General features: G+C 36.7%; 2 long non-coding RNA genes across 2 annotated transcripts; both read left to right on the top strand.

Moving 5' to 3' along the window:
• The first annotated feature begins 575 nt into the window (after positions 1-575).
• Gm36918 lies at positions 576-11,410 on the top strand. The gene is made up of 6 exons (XR_387112.2): positions 576-959; positions 3,780-3,808; positions 5,873-6,017; positions 6,613-6,726; positions 9,651-9,777; positions 11,344-11,410. It is a non-coding gene; the product is annotated as a predicted gene, 36918 (long non-coding RNA).
• Positions 11,411-12,060: 650 nt separating this feature from the next.
• Positions 12,061-13,101, top strand: Gm36867. The gene is made up of 3 exons (XR_387111.2): positions 12,061-12,171; positions 12,340-12,378; positions 12,903-13,101. It is a non-coding gene; the product is annotated as a predicted gene, 36867 (long non-coding RNA).
• Positions 13,102-16,926: the final 3,825 nt, after the last annotated feature.

Raw genomic sequence — 16,926 nt, 5'->3', positions numbered from 1 at the left:
AGATAAGTCTCCTAAGTGATTTCAAATCCAATTTGTTTGACAATGAAAATTAGCACTCCAAAGAGGTAAATAAATGAGAGGCCTTAAACAGTGCAGGTCACCTGATCATGAGTATCCAGGAGAGGTGGTGAGGACTGTGTGCCTAAGCTGAGTTTGTTATGTCTTCAGATAGTGTTTACCCTCTTGGACCGTATACAGGTATGCAGTGGGGCCATGCTTAGTCTTTAGAGACCTTCATATTTTCAAATATGTTTAATATACTCATAAGAAATCTAATAATACTGCCTCATTTTTTGTATTTATACTTTCATACACTGGTATATGCTGACTGATAGATAATGCGAACTCAGTATTCACTATGATAGAGACATTAGCAAGGTTCCATGAAATTTTTATTGTGCAACATTGAGGGTGGAATTGTTGGAGATATCTTCACGATGGAGTACAAGGTCTACAAATTTGTCCATGGCTGTTTTCGAGTATCCAGGTGGAATAGATGGATCTTGAATTCATGTCACAACTTGGAGACATTTAACTTGCACAGGAAGACTGACATAGGTTATAAACTGGTTGTCTTGTATGCTTTTCTCTGAGACAAGACAAGTCAAGACCTCACAGTGCATCAAAGGAATTACCACAATTATAATTGCTCCTGTCTGGTAAGTGCCAGCATTATCCTGTAACCTGAATTAAGAAACCTAATGTTTATCTACATAGTGGTTGCTGATGGCAAAGTCAACTCTTCTTTTCTTTTGCTATTTTGTTTTGTATTTTTCTTTCTCTGTTTATTTGTTTCTTTGTGGCAGGTTCTCATGCAACCCAGGCTGGTGCTGAACTTGCTATGTAACTCAGGAGAACCTTGATCCTCCCTTCTTTTTCTCCAAGTACGAGAACTACAGGTGTTTAGCATCACTCTCAGCAAACACAGCTTTTCAGTGCACATTGTTGCAGCTGCTGAGGTCAGAATATTAGAATACTTAACAAATCTGTGAAAATAATTTACATGACTTATAAAATATATTTCTATGATTTCTATATTAGTTTTATAAACTAAATGTGAAAGAATTGATTGTATCATGGTTCATTGACATTGTTGCTGACCAGCCAGTACTAATCATAACTTACTTTTAGATTTCAGGTCAAAAAAAGATTGGTGCTTTTGAATTGTGGTCAAATTAGATGCCATTCAAGTACCCAGGTAGAGTTTGCTTGATAATAAGTGATGAGGAAAAAAAAAATGGGCAGGAATTTGGTGCAGCAATCTGTTCCCTGTTACATATTTTATATGACTTTGGTGTTCATATTTCCTTCAAGAGAACATAGGGATCACAATATATTGTTGACATATCCTTCCTTATTCATCATTTGGGAAGTAATGAAGTAGACATACCACACTGTAGATCATGCGATCTTCTATATCTAGGTCAATTAAAAAGTGTATGTGATTTAGTGTCACTACATTTTGTGGGGGTGGCTCTAGTAAGGTTTTGGGTAGCATACACAAGTGCTTGAAAAATCACTAAGGCTTAATTTTCCAATGTACTTGAGGCATTTTTCAATTACTCTTACATTTCCATCTCCTATTCACATATATGTGGGTAAAACATGAACATGACCCTATCAGTCAGAATTTCATGCTCTTATATCTTTCCAGCAGATAATTTTTTTTTTACCCACATAAGGGAAGAAGTGTATACAGGAACTCAAATAATGCTAACAGCATGAACCATGGTGATAATAGGCCATTGTATTTTAGCAGGTACCCTTTTAAGAGTTCCAAAGATTTCTTATGAGGAGAACTCTTATCCTTGAAATTCTGCAAGTCTCCAAGAATCATGAGTGATGTACTGACATTTAGGTTGACATATACTACACAGAATATTCAAGGTGTGTCTTTTTAAGAGCAGTCAAGGGATAACAGTCATAAAGACAATATTATTCTGTAGAGTCTTGCTAGTTATCCTGGTTACACTAAAGTGGTGATGTTGCCCCATATTCTTAATGTTGCCATGCTGCACTGTTGCTGTTCCGGTATGAATTGAGAAAGTTCTGTTGGAATTATACCTGTTGAGGGGTTTTCTGTGCCATTATTAACTGTCATTGTTGTAAAAGTACCAGTGTGGTAACAAGCATTAAATGTGTTGCAGATGCACACTTAAGAAATGATGGACTCTCCTGATTATTACTATAGCTAACTAGCCATGAGTTCAAATCTCCAAGTAGAGGTAAAGTATCCCATGACATGGATAGTGGAGAAGACAATGATCTGGTATCCTTGGAGAGAAATCTGTGTCCTTACATACATTTGGATGTTTTAATACAGATTCATTTGCTCAGAAACAATTTTCCTGGTAGAATCTTGCTAATAATGCTTTATAAGTTGGTACGATACAATGAATATAGTCTCATCTTGCATATCCATGTCACTGTAGAGGTGGTTCCTAATGCCATGATGCCATGTTTCTTTGCACTCTCCTGTTAAGGTGCTGGCTAATTTAAAGAAGTAAGCAGATACTCTATTCATTCATCAAAGAACTTGTACTTTTGAATGAATGTTGATGCTTTGGGGATTTCCCCATGTCTCCTTCATTATTGAGAGACCCTAATACATCTTTCTGATTTTATATGGATGTATCTGCTTTTTTATATCCTTGCTGATAATTCATGTGCATTTGATAAAGATAACAAGTAATTTTTGGTAACTTTCCTAGCACATATCCTTGAAATATTCACCATGGAATTTTGGTATAGCCTCTCAAGAGACTAATTACGTTATAATGTTTTAATAGAATGTAAATGTCTAGGTATTATGGGTGCATCCTGAAATGGACTGGAGATATGGGGATTTACAGTTGTACATAAAGGATAAGAAATGTGCTGTATAATTTTCCATGTTGTACTTTTCAGAGATAACCAAACTAGATCTTTATATAACATATTACTGACATCAAGGGAATGTTGAAAATGCCAGATGAATAATATCGATACATTTAATTTTCAGGGCTAAGTATTGTTGGTGTCTGAGACACCTTTTGTAAGTGTTCGTTTGTGATAGATACTCTGGCACAAATGTATGTTGTTCTTAGCAATTCCAATGAGGATACGTTTTCACATTTTATAGGGTAAAGAAAATGTAGTTAAACCTGCAGATATTAAGGGATTGGTTTGCTGCCTGGTTCTTTGACATTGATATTGACTTTGTAAGTCTAGCATATTTTTCAGGAACTGAGTACTATATACCAAGAAATGGTATACACTCCTGAAAATCCACCTCAAATCCATTCAAATATCTAGCTAGAGTCAAAGAGTTTTGCAACAATGGTAGTAGTTAAGGTTGTAGACAGGGTCTTGGTAGTTTGAAACAAAGAATACATTTGAATGCTTTATTTTTCTTTATTTTTGTGGAAAGGAGTTATGTGGCTTGAATTTAGTGCTTTCCATATGGCAGGTAAGTACTCTACCACTGAGCTATATCCTGAGCTCTCAATTTTCTACTTTGTGTTCTGAAAAAGGCTAGCCTGGAAGCCCAGATTGTCCTTGGATTTCTTATCTTCCTTCTCAGCCTCACAAATAGCTGTGATCATTGGCCTGTGTGCCAGTATTAGCTCATGTTTTCTTACATTTTCAACGTGATTCCTGAGAGATTGTTGCCCAAACATTTCTCATAACACAGCAAATGAGAAAGTTGCCATACCACAGTACAACTAAAGAGTAATATCCAGGTACAGAAGAAAAGTGTGTTTAGACCAGTGATTTTATGTTCCTTTTTTTTTTTTTAGATGCCCTGTTGCATGTTCGCTATGTACAGGTATGAGGTGGGACAATACATAATTCTTAGAAAGCCTTGTATTTTAAATGGGATCATAACTACTTAAGGATAACTAATTTCTGCAGCATTTTTGGTATATATGTTGCTCATAATGTCCTATCTCTCTTGTACACATCTGATTTCATCAAGTGCTTGCTGGTAGATTATGTATGTTAAATGTTCATAGTATTAAATGAATCAACGAGGTTTTATGTAGTTTTCCTTAACTGATATTTATGGTGGAATTTTTACAGGTGATACTCAGGAGAGCAATAGTTTCCTATTAAACTTCTTTCCATAATTATCCACAAGAATTTATATAAGTTATATGGATCCCAAAGTGATGAAGTATACTTGGAAATTTTATATGCAGAGAAAGAATGAAACATGTTATCGCTTAATTTTATTCTATGTATTTCTGATATATATATATATATATATATATATATATATATATATATATATATACACACACACATACATACACACATACATCACAGTGCCTCAAAGTGATCTTTAAGCATGCCATTGTTCATACCTGGGTAAGTTTCAGTATGATCCTAAATCATTGCACAGGACATCTGATACTTGTTTTCATAGATACATAGTGATTATGCACCTAACTCTGTTTGGTTCCTTGCTAAAGAGTAATCTTTACTTCATGGTTTTGACCTTTCAATTCTGAAAATCTTCAATGATCATAATTGGGGAGTGAGATGTGCCACAGACCATTCTATGATATACGTTTTTAAGACTGGTCAGAGGGTTACAAAAATTCATGTATACAGCAGTATATAGCAATCAGGTCAATGCTGCAGAGTGCCTCATTCAAGACTCAGGGTGTCTGAACTTCCTGTACACAAATAAATGGTGGTAATGTACATGTTATACATGTTAAGGGACTGGATGAATCTTGCTTGGTTAGTTGGCATTCTTGCACAATTGCCACTATGATACTAAACAAAAATTTCAGGTTTCCACTCAGGAAAGGATACCGTTAAGATGCAAAAATATGAAGTGAAGTGTCCTGTAACAGTGATGGGAAAACTGTGCTCGTAAAGTAAACTCAGATACATTATTGGTCTTTGGTTAAAGATTCCCTATAAATGGACATAGTAGAGCCAGAAATATTCTTGACAAAGTCTTACCAATAAGCAGCTGCATGATGAGGTTGTCAAACCACAGTAAGACTATCTTATCTTCTGTATCACTGGGGAAACTACCTAGTTCTGTGTTGTGAAAGTTCTCTGAAACATAATTTAAAACAAAACAAGTCCACAAAGTAAGGTCTGGAAATGACATGGTGCTCTACTAACTCACCAGGAATCTTCATCCTTTCCTTTCCCAAGTTTTGCATTGTGGTGTTTATCACAGCAATAGAAAGAAAACTAGAACACATGCCTTGCTCTTACAAATATCTATGGTGCTATAGATACATTTGGAAACTATACAATGATTTGAGCATTTTTAACTCTACAGGTAAGATAAGAAATTGACTAAATAGTTGTGTCAGGATATATATTTCAGAGAAAGTCAGGACTGCAGTGATCATAAAGGGTCATCGGGAGGAATGGTGCTAGTGTTGAGGGAAATGCTGATGTTAACGGAATTACAGGCAAAGTCATCTGCTTTTTGTTGCATGTATTTGCGGCTGATTGTCATGTTTGAAATGATTTTGTCCTTTATGGTCTGACAGAAGACAAATTTACATGCTTTCTATGGTACAGAAATTTTATGCTGAATCTGTGCATTTTTCTATCATTATTAATCTTGAACATAGGACTAAGCCTAGCATATTTTCTAAGTGCCTTGTCCAAAAAGCATGCCATCCAAAAATACATTACTGTTGAATTGATTCACATCCAGTTGGAGTTAAACAATGGAGGTGGACAAGGTAATATCAGGCATCCTGGTGAGGAAATTATATCCAGAAATACATTTGTTCGTGTTTTCTTTGGTGTGTGGGAGTGGCAGGGATGGAACACGAGCCTAGCACAAGTACTGAAGATGCTGTAGTTCTAAACTCTATGCCCACACTTTTCCTTATTATCATTTCTTTTTCAGTGAGTGTCTTACTTGGATACCCAGGATGCTGTTGAACTGGCCCTGCAGCCCAAGCAGGCTTGAAACATAGTTTGTGAACACGAGCCTCATAGACAGCTGAGTTGATGAAGTTGCCTTGCAAGGTGCTGCTTATGCTTTCTGGCAGGTAATGAGCACATAATGATCTCTGTAAGATAATGACATTATTCCTAACCTCACAAGTTATAAAGTAGTAATAGTGTCTGATCTTCAATATTCAAGCAGACCACTTGATCTCTCATATTCAGAGGAGGCATGTGTGCTTAGCCCAGACCATGTTTCAGGCACAGGTACTATTCTAAGTAATTTACAGGCAAGTCCCTTTAGACCTCCATCATGTACATATATTTATAATTAATTCATAGGGGATCTGAGTATTCCTGAATATTTTTTGTCATGACTACCTTTTTAGTACTCCAATATGAATAATATTATATACAAGCACAAAATTGTAGTGTATAGAGATTGTGAATTTGATGTTTAGCATGGAAAAGATATCAATAGTGCTCCATTAAATTTTTCCATTTGCCCATCACTTTGATATTGACGGTGATATTTTTATAGAGTTCCACTTAGTAACCTAAGAGTTCTCCTATAAGGCTGTATTCATAGCCTTCTGCAAGTATCCATGTAGGGTAGACAGATTCCAAAATGATACAGTGACCTATGGAGTTTTAATAAAGACAGTAAGTGTGAGACTTACATATAATGGGTATTTTCAGAGACAGGTCAAGACTTCAAGGTGTCTCAAAGAGATCTTCAAGAACACAATTTTCCATATCTGGGAAATTTCCAGAATGATTCTGACTCAGGATGCAGGATCATCTTCTCCACAGGTGATAATGCCACTCTGATTTTTCTTATCTGCATCTGTTTCTTATAGGTGCTCAGAGAAGAAGAAATCATGGTATCATTAGTAAATCTATTAAAGAAAGGTTTGTTTATATGATATAAATAATAAGGCCTGGAAATTAATGTAGAATCTATAAAAAAATGAAGGACTGATTTGCCAGGGTTCACTGACATTACTTTTGGTATGTCAGCTTGGTACTAAGTATATTTCTTTCGAGACTGCAGGCCAAGAAAGAATGGACACTCCCAAACTGCAGGCAAATTCAAAGTCATTAAAGTTGAAGTATCTTCTAATATTGTAAACAAAGAATGGGCAAAATTTCTTATAGAAAAGGGTGTATCTTAGCATAGCTATCTGTCAACCAGAATTTTGTTTTCACAGTCTTTTCAAGAGAGCAGAGTTACTCTGAACATATTGTCAATGCAAACTTGCAGATTAACTATGTACATAATAAACTGGGTCCAACAGACTGCAAATCATTTGATCTTGGACATTCAGTCAGTGAGGAGAAGATGACTTCCATTTTGTCAGTATACTTTTTGAATATTTTTAGTAATGTCTCAGGGTTTTATACAGTTTTGAGTGTAAATATCATTTATTAAGACTTCATTTCTATCTGCATATGGATGGCATGTGTTCTTTTTCTCATTTTCTCCTGCTTGTTCACACATACTGGGTGAAAACATAAGTGTGTCCCTGACAACCCAAATAATCCTTATATTCTGTATTCTTTTTTATTATAACTATTGTTAACTTCACATACATATGTAATGGCAGGAGTGTCAAACGTGACCTGGGTCATCTTTGTCATGTCCACCATGCTGATATGGACTGTGTAGTTGCTTCTCACAAGTGTAATTTTTGTCACTGAACTTTGGTAATACTGTAAGTTTGAAGAAATGCCAGAATGACCTTAAGAATGGCATATACACATAAGATTTCAATGGTGCATCTTTCTGAGGTACATTAAAACATCACAGTGTGACAGACAGTATTGACAGAGAGACCAAAGAGCATTACTGGTGTCCAGATTACTAATGTGCAAGATCTTAGTCATGGCACAGGACCTCTGATCTTCAAAGACACCAAAAAGTAATGTCAGAGTCCCCCATGCTTCTTGTCACTGTGCTTTTGTTAACACTATTGAAGTCATAAAAGATGGGATAATTATAATTTCTCATGATGAAGAATGTAGTTTTTTCACATGGTACAGGAAATTCATGTCAACAGACTGTGTGTATGTTGTGGGGTTTGTTTTGCTTTGTTTGTTTTTGTCATTGTTGCAGAAGTGCCAGCACATTAATAAACATTGCAGGTGCACACTCAAGAGTGAACCGGCTCTTCTGATCATAGAACCTATTAACCTTAAAGAAACACAAATATCCAGATAGAAGTTAAGCGTCTCCTAGCAATGATGGTGGACAATGATCTAAAGAGCAAGTTGCATCCTTAAACACATTTGGGATGTTTTGTTCTAGTTTTTTTTCACAGACTCCCTGCAAGAAAACACTCACCCTAAAAAATATTCCTGAGAAAACCTTGCTAAGCAGCAGATAAATGATAATGTGGTCAAAGCACAGCATAGACTCTCTCATGCTCCACACTCTGGTCACAAAAGAGGCCATGAACAACAGTGTTCCCATACAGCTTTACAGTCTCCTGATGGTCTTTTGGCTATAGATGTGAAATAATTAATGCTCAATTCACCCATCAGAAGCCTTCATATTTTTAGATGTATATTTAACAAATAATTTATAGGCCATTCTGTGTTCCAATGAAAATGGCACCTATGCAGATAGTACATGTCTCAAGTACAAAGGGACTACTTTCACTATATTCTTGATGACCGGCAACTTGTGGTTAACATTTACAGGTTTTGAGGACACGCAGGGATCCTGATAATTTCCCCAGTATATGTAACGAAGGCATTTATTATTGGAATTTTACCATATTTTCTCTTAAGGTTCTATGAATTCTTTTAGAATGTTTTATACATGCAAGTCTAAATGAACTGGAGATAAATGCAGAATTGGTGCTGTAACTTTGTAATTTGCAAATATCCAAGTAGAATGGGAAATGTACCAAATAGTTTTTGCAAAGGAACATTTTTCCAGAGATGAGTAAAGACATAAGAGTGATCCAGAAAAGATCATCAAGTAGAACATTGCTAGTATCGTGGTCTGCTTGGTTAGGGGATGGGGTGTATAAGTGTCTGGTGCCTGGGGAAAGTGTTGCTGATTTTCTTGACCCTTTCCTGAATCATCCATCTGTGGCAATGTTGTATAGCGGTTTCCTCCAAATTGAAACATTCCCTACAGAAGGGAGGGAGGGAGGGAGGGAGGGAGGGAGGAGGCTCATGAGACTCAAGAGGTTAACAAATAGATCACATGTCTGAGAAAACTACAACTTGCAAGATTCTTAAACCCCTCCCCCCAAAGGAGACTCTTAACGACCTAGCTAGAGAACAGCCTCTGGACCTGTCAAGCTCCCTGTAAGGCATGTAGAAGGAGCTCCAGTATTGCAGCATTCATGCTTGTCTGTGTTGAAGTGGATTTCCCCAAGATAGAGCTGGTTTTGTGTCATGCTTTCTACCATAACTCATAGACCTGTTAATGACCCCAATATAAAATCACTGACCCACTACTTAAAATTGATGTGGTCATTATTTTAGTCTGTTACAGATTCCCTTTCTGGGGTGAGTAGAGGTATATATAGTTTTTCTCCCCAGAAAAAGTCTGTCACCCAATAGGTGGGTAATTAGGCACAAACAGACACTGTTCTTAACAATCTTAGAACAAATGCACTTATTTTATAGAGTAGAGTAAATTCTTGTTGAACTTGTATAAATTGTGAGTTTGTCCTCTGGCATTGTTTTGGTCTTGATGTAAGCCTTCCATATTTTTGCAGGCACTCAGTAAAGGAAGTAAATGAACTTTGCCAACAATATGTGCACTTCAGATTCATGCTAGTATCCACATGGAGCTAAGCATTCCTGATCAGTGGTAGCCACCAAGGGAATGAACAGAACTTCTGGGTAAACAAACTATATCCTGAAACCCATTCATGAATGTTTTATTTTTCCTCCTTTGTGGCTAGGGCAGGGGAAAGTGGAGAAATCTGGGTATTCTGGAACCACATGTTGTGTTAAAGGGCAATACTTACTTCAATGTCATGGTAGAAGTGAAGAGAGTTTTGTAATTGCCAGCATCCATAGTGATATGAAATATAGAATCCTTGCCATAATTTTTTAAATCATTTTACTTATTCTTTGAAAATTTCCACCCCAACTCCTGGGATCTCCTCCAATATATATCTCTCCCAGCTTGATGTCTATATTCTAGATAACCCACTGGGCCTAATTAATGCTGCCCATATGTAAGTGGGTGGAGAGCCAGCCACTAGAGGATAGGCAGCCAATCAATAGTCCTCCCACAATAATCACCTAAAAAGAAAAAATTGAGTAGCATCTTTAAAACAGCTCTGGGCACTGGAGAGATGGCTCAGCCATGAGGGTACTTAGTTGTTCTCCCAGAGGAGACCCACATGGCAGTGCATGCCTGACTGTGACTCTAGTTCCAGGGTATGCATAAGTGTCTTCTTCTGGCCTCCACAGGTACCAGACATACACACAAACATATTTATGTAGACAAAATACCCATACACATAACACAATAAAATATTTAAAATAATAGCTCTGATAAAGAGTGGTCACTACTATGTATCCCAAAGAAATTATGAGATGTCTTACATTCTCAGAAGGATGGTATAGTACTATACTGTCTGACACCTATAAAACTAGATAGAGGATATGAGTTTAAAGGCATTATTTACTTTTATGCTGGAATTTTTAACTGGCTGATTCTTATGCAAGCTACATCATGTCCAGAGGAGAACATTTCATACCACTTTTCTACTCCTTAGGCTTTTGGTTCTTCTTTCATAATGTTGCCCTCAACCTTGCCAGGGAGGGCCGATATGAATTCCCCATCTCTGAATATTCACAAGTACTTATTCTAAGCTCTTTGAACAGTTAGGAGTCTCTATAGTAACTACAATTCACTCGCTACAGTAAGAATCGCCTCTGATCACACTTGAGAGCAGCACAGATGTGGCCCTCCCTTATTAATAACAGATGGGGAAATAATCTGTGCCTGCCACTGAGACTTTGATTTTATACCCTTGTCTTCTGGGAGCAGCATTTTCCACCCATGTAGGGTACCTGTGTTTCAACTTCTTTTTTGAAGTTATAATTTAATTAGCTTACCAAGTAATGATATTTCCTAAGACTGTCATATTTCCTTAGTTTTTGTTAGCCTTCCCCATTCCTTCTTTTCCCCACCCCTTATCTCTATTCCCTATTAAACATTTAGCTCCAACATCTTCCGCTGCCCCATTCATTCAAGCCATATGTGTTCCACAGCCCTCCTCGTGTATTACAACATCTCATACAAGATTACCCTTTAACCTTGGAATTCTGCAATCTTCAGAATTAATGAAGTAACACAGCAAGCCACAGAGCATTTTTATAATATGGGTTTCTGGAACAGGTCAGAGTACTCAGAGAGACAAGGTTGTCATGTACAATACCTTTTATTTTCAGGTCAGTCCTGCTGTGGGCTTCAATCATAGCACAGGATATTTTATCTTATACAAGTAAGTGATAAAGGTGTCCCTTATCCTTCTTCTTACTTTTTATTACTTCTGTTCAGGAAATGAATGATAGAATTATTAGAAATTCTAGCGATTATATGATAAACAACATTTTTTGCAGTTTTTAAAATTAAAATAAGATTGTCATTTTCCCCTTTTGTCTCTTCCATCCAATTCTTCTATAACACTCCTCCTTTGATTCTTCTCAAATTCATGGCATACACACACACACACACACACACACAGATATATATATATACATATATATATATATAAAATCTAGAGTACATAAATATATATGTGTGTATACATACACACACACACATATATATATGTATATATACATATATATATGTAACCTTCAGAATCCATTTAGTATTACCTGTATGCATTGGTGTTGTTAAAGTGTTCATTGTGTATAATTAGCTAGCATTACTATGAAAGTGCCACTGTGGTATAGTAAGCAGTAGCTGTATTGCAATTTTCTAGTCAAGAAAAGAAAGATGCTCCCACTAATCCACATTGTTAATTCCAAATAATGTAAGAATTGATATAACGTTAATTGTCCCACAAGTATGAAAGTGGAAAGGGAATCAGCAAGTATACTAGTAGGGCAAACAGTATCCTCAAATACTTTTTATATGTTTTTTTCTCTTTACAGGATTCCACATGAAAACATAGGTTATCTTGAATGTATTCTTTGCATCACCATTCTAACAAGAAAGTGAATGGAAATGAGTAATAGGCACAGTCCAAATGATCTCCTCTTCCAATCCAGGTTATTAAGGAGGCTCTGCATAAACCTATTTTGCTGTTTCTTTGTAGCCTCCCCCTAAAGTCTTACCTAATGTACAGGTGTGAGATGCTGCTCAATTCACTCTTCAGGAACTTTGTATCTTTAACAGTTTATTTGGAAACTCACATAGGTCTCTGTTATTATTGGCAGCTACAGAGATAGTACAAACCAGTTCCCTCGTTATTACTGGTAAGCATCAGTTTTGTTATATCTTGCCAACTGGTGATAAGTGTTTGTTGTTTGTAGGAGATAGAGCAGTGATTCTCAACCCTCCTAATGTGATCGTTTAATAACGAATCATGTTGTGGTGATCCCCCGCCATAGAATTGGTTTTGTTGTTACTTCATAATGGCAATTTTGCTATTTTTAAGAATTGTAATGTAAATATCTGTATTTTCTGATGATCTTTGGCTTGTGTAAGGGTCTTTCAACTCCCAAAGGGATCACAACACATAAGTTGAGAACTACTCTAGATAGACACAGAAAGTAGGATCCTGTTAACTTTCATGGAAAGTGCCACCAAGCCATTTACCATGGAATTCTTGAATATTCTTGAGGTACTTTATTATGTTAGAATACTCTATCATAGAAGTATACACAGATTATGGTAGTAAAAATAACAGGTGTGATTTAAAAATTACTTTGTTGTTTTCCATTGTCACAGTATAATAAGAAATATCCCAGATAGTTTTCCCAGGCTATGTTTTTTATAGATGGAACAAGGTATCACAATGATACATCTACACCATGGAATACTATTCAGCTATTAAAAACCAAGACATCATGCAGGCAAATGAATGGAACTTGAGAGTATCATCCTAAATAAGGTAACCCTGTCCCAAAAGAACACACATGGTATGTACTTATAAGTAGATATTTAGCCATAAAATACAGGCATCATGTTACATTCCACAGACCCAAGGAAGCTAAGCAAGAAGGAAGGCCCAAGTGTGGATGTTTGAATCTCATTTAGAAGGGGAAGAGGCAGACAGAAGGATCTGGGAAGGAAGATGGTTGCAGAGGGTATGGGGATCAGGTGTGAGGAAGGACAGGAGAAATGGCCAGATGACCATAACAATGAATGGAAATCTACAACTGATGGGGGTGAGGAGGTGGGGGCATCTCCAGGAGGATACAGAGATCCAGGATAAGGAAGGTGCCCAAGAATCAATGGAGGTAGCCTTAGCTAGGACTCACTAAACTGGGGATATGATAGAGACACTAACCCATCCACAAAACTTTCAATCCAAAATTTTTCCTATCTACAAGAAATGCAGGTACAGGGGAGGGAACAGAGACTGAGGGAATGGCCAAACAATAACCAGCCCAATTTGAGACTCATCCCATGGGAAAGCATCAATTCCTGACACTATTAATAATACTCTCTGTTATGCTTGCAAACAGGAGCATGTTGTCCCATGAGAGGCTCTACCCAGCAACTGACTCAGACAGATACAGACACCCACAGCCAAACAGTGGATGGAGCTTATGGAAGAACAAGAGGAAGGATTGTGGGCCCCAAATGGGATAGGAACTCTATGGGGAGACCAACAGAGTCTACTAACTTGGACCCTTGGGGCTCTCAGAGTCCGAACCACCAACCAAAACAACATACATGGGAGTAGACCTAGTTCTCCCTTCTGTAGGAGATGTGCAGCTTGACCTTCATGTGGTGTGAGGGCTATCACAAAAGCTGTTGTCTGTACATGGGATATAATCTACTATCTGGGCTGCCTTGTCTGTTCTCAGTGGGAGAGGAAGCACCTAGCCTGACAGAGACTTACAGTGCCAGGGTTGGAGGGGAGGGAGTGCCCAGTAGGTCCACATCCACTTAGAGGAGAAGGGGAGAGGTGAGGGGGGAAAGATTGTAGGAGGAGTGGCCAGGAAAGGGCAGTGAGTGGGATGTAAAGTGTAAATAAGTAAAACAAAAAATTTAATTTTAAAAAATCCAAAAATAAAAGTAAAACATAAAAAAAAATCACAATGATCCCAAAAAATACCATTTATAGAATATTGCTGGTATTGAGATAAGTTCTGATGTTAGCCTACTCATAAGATAGAATATTTGATTTTCCTATGCTTAGGTAGCTATTGATAATAGTTCTAATATTTTTAGTCCATGTGTTTGTAGACATATTCATATATGAACTGATATTGCCTGTAATAGTCCTAGTGAGGACAAATTTACACTATAGGATGGGAAGAGTTTATGTTGAATCTGTTAATGTTTAATGATTATTTCCTATTCTTTATCATTCTTGACCTAGAACTTAGGTACAAGCCTTACACACTTTGCTGGTTCTCAGTCAAAATAGGGCTCTCCTGATATATATCTCAAGCTTATTCAAGTATCTAGGTAGATCACGTCCTAATAATTATGGCAAGCAATTTTATGAACAGGCGTACTGGCAAAATAATTATGTCCTAAAACAAATCTGAGCATGTTTGATTTTTTTTTTCCTTTCATCTTGTACAGAAAAGAGAGTTGGGGAATGAGCCTGAGGCCAATACATACATGACCTGTAGTCTGAGACTTCATTTGACTTTTTTATTTTAAATACACTATGTTGCCATACTAGCCTTGAACTCCCTCTGTAATCCAGACTGGCCTCAAACTTATCATCCTACTTCAACTTCTCTAATCACTGAGATTTCAGAGCTGTGCCACTGCTTGTGTCTTCCTGAGGATTCTTTGAAGAGAACACAGATAGTTCTCAAAGATTAATGGTTACTGAGACCCAGGTGAGTGATAAAGCAGTTATATCATAGTGCAGACTATCGGGTCATCAATAGCAAGGTCAATGCAAAGGCTGTTCCTAAGTAGTCTTGACATTTTTATTATAGGTGTCATGTTAATAGATGTACTTCCTTGCCTAGCAACAAGAATGAAGTCAAGTCATACCCATTCCTTGGAGACATTAACATTCTCAGTCATGTTTCACACATTCTTGGAGAGTCAAGTTTCTGCCATATTTTGTCATTTATGGTTTTTTATATACCTTATCTTTCTATTAATAAGTATCAGATTTTGTGTTGTGCTTGACGGATAGACTAGAGCGATGTAATAATGGCCACAGTAGAGGCAACAACAGAGTGTGTGTAATTTTTAATATGAGAATGTTTTTTATATGGGTGATGGAATGGTTTCAATTAACTGTGGAAGAAGGATACAACAAGCTCCTGCCAACGCCAATTGATAAGAATCCAGGGAGGATAGCTAGATCCAGAAATAATGCCACAGTCCAGAAAACTTTAATATGGACATCTGGAGTAAGGCCCTTTTTGAGTAGGTTTTCTCAGTGACATTTCTCAAAGATAAGACGTCAGGGTACATAAAGGATATCCTCAATAGTACAATTGTTCATATCTGCATGAGTGTCATTATGAACATAAATTGCTGCATGAGATACCTGATCTTCAAGTGTATAGGTAAGTGGCATCTGTTTCATATGTTTATAGAAAAATCTTAGGTCTGGAATCATGGAGTCCTTTAGCAAACTGGTGAACAGGATTTAAATGTCCAGTGTGAGTTGAATCTGTGAATGTTGAGAAGTTGATTGTGTTAGAGTTTGCTTTTATTGCTCCCCTCACTAATCCCAAAAGAAATCATAGTTTCTTTGCATATTTCAGGCCAAAATAGGATGAATGCTGCCAAACTGTCATCATATTGGAAGACATTTCTACATTTAGGCAAAGTTGAACTATCCCTAGATACAGACCACGGGCAAATGAGTGTGTTTGTCTCTTGTGTTGAACAAGCTTTTTCCTAATATGATTTTATGTCTACCCCTCCAGTTAGCTTAAAGGATAACTGCCCAGAAAAGGTTGTTAGTAGAACCTCAAATGTTACAGTTATGTTGGAATTGACAGGCATCAGGTTGTGTTTCTGACACAGGTCAATATATCACAATGAGACACATGATATCATCAAATTGAACACTTTGTATCTAGGTTATTTCCCCAGTTAGCCTTATGTACCAGGACATCAGATATTAGTACACATACAAACATATAAATGATGATGGTGTCCCTTTTTGAAGTTGTCAGGGACATACACATTTTTAACTGTATATGTATAAAATAAGAGGTGTGGGGATAAGAGAGAAAATTGCTTTCAGATACATAGGCAAAAATCAGGTCTCAATCTCAATTGAATGACTAAGTCTTTCCCTCAAATCGTTCACTATCAGAAACTATAGTAGAAAAATTGAAAATACATGATGACAAAATATTACTGACCCCACTTAACTAGTAGTATCTATGAGCAGATGGTCCACACTGTGATATCTCCACTACATCATGTGCCTAGTAATTAGGAGACTCTATAAACTATATGTTCATGATCATTCTCCTGTCTCAAGAGATTATGAAAAGGAAAGCCATCTAAAGTTGTGTGTTAGGATGTACAGAACCCTGCTATGTCACTACTCTGATTAATAATAAATGCAGTCTCTTAGTATGCATATGGTAAAAGTTATATGCAAGTATGAGGTTGGAACATGATCAATCTTTAAAGACCTAGATATTTTCAGAAATGCTAGACTAATCCAATGATTTTGCAACATTTTGTCATGCAGTTTTCATATACTCATATCTAATATGTGAATACATCAAATTTTATAATATAAAATTTTATAATATAAAATTATAAAATCTCAGACTGTATATTTAATGTTCATCATAATTAAGAAAAGCTGGGTTTCGTGAAATTTTCATTGTATCCGTCAATTTGTATTG

Source organism: Mus musculus, chromosome X, assembly GCF_000001635.26.
Source record: "Mus musculus strain C57BL/6J chromosome X, GRCm38.p6 C57BL/6J".
NCBI lineage: Eukaryota > Metazoa > Chordata > Mammalia > Rodentia > Muridae > Mus > Mus musculus.
This window is presented reverse-complemented; position numbering and strand designations above follow the sequence as displayed.